The sequence below is a fragment of the Orbicella franksi genome, chromosome 3 (assembly GCF_964199315.1).
Source record: "Orbicella franksi chromosome 3, jaOrbFran1.1, whole genome shotgun sequence".
Lineage (NCBI taxonomy): Eukaryota > Metazoa > Cnidaria > Anthozoa > Scleractinia > Merulinidae > Orbicella > Orbicella franksi.
Window position 1 is genome coordinate 10455001 of NC_138147.1, and position 5000 is coordinate 10460000.

General features: G+C 40.1%; 2 protein-coding genes across 6 annotated transcripts in view; both read left to right on the top strand.

The window, feature by feature from the left end:
- The first annotated feature begins 1385 nt into the window (after window positions 1-1385).
- LOC145481143 (uncharacterized) overlaps window positions 1386-5000 on the top strand; it is a 32752-nt gene continuing 29137 nt past the window's right edge. For 2 of the 5 annotated variants that reach the window (XM_081459546.1, XM_081459547.1), the window contains exons 1-3: window positions 1387-2836; window positions 3879-3928; window positions 4966-5000. The exon at window positions 4966-5000 is cut by the window's right edge and continues 19 nt beyond it. The gene's annotated coding sequence lies outside the window, so the exon portion shown is untranslated. Of the gene's footprint in view, window positions 3792-3878; window positions 3929-4965 lie in introns of all 5 variants that reach the window. The other 3 variants (XM_081459548.1, XM_081459551.1, XM_081459550.1) reach the window with 3 other exon arrangements.
- Window positions 3938-5000, top strand: part of LOC145481137 (uncharacterized) — a 152361-nt gene continuing 151298 nt past the window's right edge. The window contains exon 1 of the mRNA XM_081459534.1: window positions 3938-4286. The gene's annotated coding sequence lies outside the window, so the exon portion shown is untranslated. The remainder of the gene's footprint in view (window positions 4287-5000) is intronic.

Consider the following 5000-nt stretch of genomic DNA (forward strand, 5'->3'; position numbering starts at 1 on the left):
ATTTGAGGGAGGGCTAAAAGTAGCATCTTTAAAAAGTTAGGTGAGCATTGGTTGGGATTCCCGCACCTAAAACGCGAGTGTGGCGCATCTCTCAACGCGCGAGAACTTACGAGAGAAAAGAAAGTTGATATGGGCGAGAATCTCTAACCCAAACACTGTCCAAATCGATAGACTTCCACAAATTAAATACACGTGTGTAGGTTTGGAAGAGGGCTAAAAGTTGCATCTTTAAAAAGTTAGGTAAGAACTGGTTGGGATTCCCGCACCTCAAACGCCAGACCTTATGAGAGAAAAGAATGTTGATATGGGCGAGAATCTCCAACCTAAGCACTGTTCAAATCGATAGACTTTAGCAAGTGAAATACGATTGTGTAGATTTGGTAGAGGGCCAAAACTAGCATTTTTAAAGAGCGTTGTAGGCATGGTTTGGGATCACCACACCAAAAACGCGAGTTTGCTGCATTACTAAACGCGCGAAAACACGCGAGTGAAAAAAGATATAAATGGGCAAAAATCTCTAACCCAGGCATTGTCCAAAGTGACAGACTTCCACAAGTGATATACACGTGGGTAGATTTGAGAAAGGGCCAAATCTAGCATCTTTAAAAAGTCAGTAAGCATAGTTTAAGATCCCGACACCAAAACCGCGAGTGTGGTGCATCTCTAAACGCGCGAGAACTTACTAGCGAAAGGAAAGTTGATATAGGCGAGAATCTCTCACCCAAGTACTGTCCAAATCAATAGACTTCCACAAGTGAAACACACGTGTGTAGATTTTGGGGGAGGGCTAAAAGTAGCATCTTTAAAAAGTTAGGTAACCATCGGTTGGGATCCCGGCACCTAAAACGCGAGTGTGGCGTATCTCTAAACGCGCGAGAACTTACGAGAGAAAAGAAAGTTGATAGGGGCGAGAATCTGTCGCCCCATGAGGGGACGCAAATTACTTCCACTGTAAGTATCTCTTCCCGGTGTTCTTTTTTTTCTTTCTTTTCTTTTTAAATTCTATGAGAGCAAGGCTGTCTCCCTTTAAGGCTGTGTGTCGTTTAGAAATTTTTCGCTCCAGTTCAAATTTATGTTGCTGGCACATGGGTGGGCACTTTATATGTAGACCGTAATGTAAGATACCTTAAACTATTGTTACTGTTCATGATGCACTGCTACGTTAGTCTGCTATATAAATATTTAACTGCTCTGGTCAAGTTTTTAATTTCAATATGATTAAACGTTCTTTTAATGCGTTCCTGTTAAAAATAATACAAAGTTGCCAATTTTAGTAATTTCAATTTGAAGAAACCAGGCGCTTCATGACGCCTCCTGGAATACTTTCCCTAGTTGAATCGTCATCAGTTTATCGTACGTTATTCAGGTTATTGATTGGAAAAATAATTATACTTTTGAACCTTAGTTCCTCTATTTTCAGGAGAAGGGGGGTGGGCTTACTTCTTTCGGAGGTCGTTACTCAGTACGGACTTTTAAGATTCGTTGCGTGTACGAGCCATTGACCAAGCGATTGGCCAAGCCATTGGTAGCCGTGCATGGTCACCTAAAGCACTGACAATCTATCTTAGCTCCATGTACTAAGTTCTCCTCGCGCTTTTTTTTTTTTTTTTTTTTTTTTTTGACCTCGGCTGTGTAATTGCGCGATATTTTCTACACAATAACTTCAATTGCCGAGCATGATAATACTGCACGTGGCTCCCACTGCCAATGACATACTCAGACAAGTATTCCAGATCATCTGGGTTTTATTTCTTAAGATCTGTTTTAGATTGATTAATCAAACGCTCCTTTACGTCCGGACAAGCATCTCGATGCAAGCTCAGAGTTTATTGTGATGGCTTTCATTGGGTAAACAAGACATTTACGTCTGCTCGCCGCGTTCAACATCCATTCGTAGGCACTTTGGTATCGTTAAGTTCAGTTCGTAGATCTGAACTTGGTTCAGGGGGAGAAGCAGAGAAAGGTCCATGTTGTGTAATTCGTTCATCATTGCGGGATTACTGATTTGTACTTAAAACGTTTGGTTTCGCTTTCAGTCATTTTTTATACACGGTAAGGGCCTAGTCGATTCAGAAACTCAGACTTTTCCAATGTTTCTCAAAGACTCGTGTATGCTGTAATCTATTCTTCATAGGCTAGCAAGTCATCTCAGATCATCTCAATCATAGTTTTCTGGCTGATCAGCTGAGGTGAAGGTCTGAGCCGAGGTACGTATTCGATACAGAATCGATGCATAATCTTTGTTGACGCATTTTGAATCCATATGCATTGTCTTTATTGTAGATCTGATTTCTCGTGAGGAGTAAAGCATTAAAATTTCGCTCAATATTTAAAAATGCTGATGTTGTATGTGTTTTTCTCAACGTTACTCAGTCATTTCTATAAAATATCCAGAAATTGAGGCACTGACCACTTGATATCACTGCAGTTGATTAAAGGTCATTCAACTTCCCGTATCAAACGTGCTTTCCGGCCTCAACTTTATACCCTAATATTCAATTGTTTAGTATTCACTTTTAACTGTGTGTGTTTCAAAGGGGAAGGAGGCAAGTTAGGTGATTTTAGTGGACCTATGTCATCTCTGACTTTTAGCGGTGTTAATGTGTGTTTTGTTGATGACGTTACTCGCTGGTGACAGAAAATTGCTCATTGTCACGATATTAATCCTTAAAAGCAATCAAGTGTGAAAAAGAAATGTCTGAACGAGAACAGTAACCTGTGATAGACTTCCGCTGTTGTAGGGGTTTTTGTGATATTCGCGAAGTAGCTGGCGAAGAAACTGTGTTTACAGCTCATCTGAGCAGGGTGGGGTGCTGAGGTGAAGGTCTGAGCTGAGGTACGTATTCGATACATAATAGATGCATAATCTTTGTTGACGCATTTTGAATACATATGCATTGTCTGTATCTTAGATCTGGTTTCTCGTGGGGAATGAAGTATTCAAATTTTGCTTAATATTTCAAAATGCTGCTGTTGTGTGTGTTTTTTTCTCAGCGTTACTCAGTCAGATGTATAAAATATCCAGAAATTGCGACACTGATCACTTGATATCACTGAAGTTTATTGAAGGTCATTCAACTTCCCGTATCAAACGTGCTTTCCGGCCTCAACTTTATAGCCGATGATTCAATTGTTTCGTAGTCATTTTTCGAAGGGCGACTGTGTGTTTTTCAAAGGGGAAGGAGGCAAGTTAGGTGATTTCAGTCGAGCTATGTCGTATCAGCCGACTTTTAGCGGTGTTAATGTGTACTTGGTTGATGACTTTACTCGCTGGTGACTGAGAATTGCTCATTGTTACGACATAAATCCTTGAAACTAATCAAGAGTGAAAAAGAAAATGTCTGAACGAGAGCAGTAACCTGTGATAGACTTCCGCTGTTGTAGGGGTTTTTGTGATATTCGCGAAGTAGCTGGCGAAGAAACTGTGTTTACAGCTCTTCTGAGCAGGGTGGGGTAAGGGAGAGCATCAGGAGAACTAGACAGGATGTGTCATGGATTGACATAGCTGACAGTCATTTGGTGTTTAAATGCTTGCGCAATAAAGTTGTATTCTTAATCAAAGATGAAAAACTAACACAAAATACTAAGTAATCAAGTAATTAATCATTATACAGGCGAATTTTCGAATCCTTTCTTTTACACTGTTTATCACGTGTACAAGCCAGATTAATACTATGAGGTCACGAGCCAGATGCGCTGATCTTTCATGGAATGAGGGAAAAACCCCAAACCCCTATTTGATTATTTGTAATTCAACTTTTGGTTTTGCTTTCAGTCATTTTCTATACACGGTACGGGCCTAGTCGATTCAGAAACTCAGACTTTTCCAATGTTTCTCTACGACTCGTCTAGTAATTGCTGTTATCTGTTCTCCATAGGCTAGGAAGTCACATGAGACCAATCAGCTGAGGTGAAGGTCTGAGCTGAGGTACGTATTCGATACATAATAGATGCATAATCTTTGTTGACGCATTTTGAATACATATGCATTGTCTGTATCTTAGATCTGGTTGCTCGTGGGGAATGAAGTATTCAAATTTTGCTTAATATTTCAAAATGCTGCTGTTGTGTGTGTTTTTTTCTCAGCGTTACTCAGTCAGATGTATAAAATATCCAGAAATTGCGACACTGATCACTTGATATCACTGAAGTTTATTGAAGGTCATTCAACTTCCCGTATCAAACGTGCTTTCCGGCCTCAACTTTATAGCCGATGATTCAATTGTTTCGTAGTCATTTTTCGAAGGGCGACTGTGTGTTTTTCAAAGGGGAAGGAGGCAAGTTAGGTGATTTTAGTCGAGCTATGTCGTATCAGCCGACTTTTAGCGGTGTTAATGTGTACTTTGTTGATGACTTTACTCGTTGGTGACTGAGAATTGCTCATTGTTACGACATAAATCCTTGAAACTAATCAAGAGTGAAAAAGAAAATGTCTGAACGAGAGCAGTAACCTGTGATAGACTTCCGCTGTTGTAGGGGCTTTCGTGATATTCGCGAAGTAGCCTGCGAGGAAACTGTCTCTACAGCTCTTCTGAGCAGGGTGGGGAAAGGAGAACAAGGGGAACTATTGTAGTCAGGATGTGTCACGGATTGACATAGCTTATAGTCATTTAGTGTTTAAACACTTGTGCATAAAGTTGTATTCGTAATCAAAGATGAAAAACTAACAAAAAATACCAGGTGATCAAGTAAGTAACATACAGGCGACTTGTCGAATCCTTTCTCATACACTATTCATCACGTGTACACGCCAGCTTAGGTCACGAGCCAGATGTGCTGATCTTTCATGGAATGAGGGAAAAACCCCTATTTGATTATTTGTATTAAACTTTTGGTTTCACATTCAGTCGTTTTACAATGCATGGTAACGTAAGTTTTGCAGAAGTTTCGAAGATTCAGAAACTCAAGCTCCTTCAGTGTTTCTCAAGGACCCGTGCAGTAATTGCTGTGACTTTTTCTCCATAGGCTAGCGAGTCATCTGAATTATAGTTTTCTGTTTA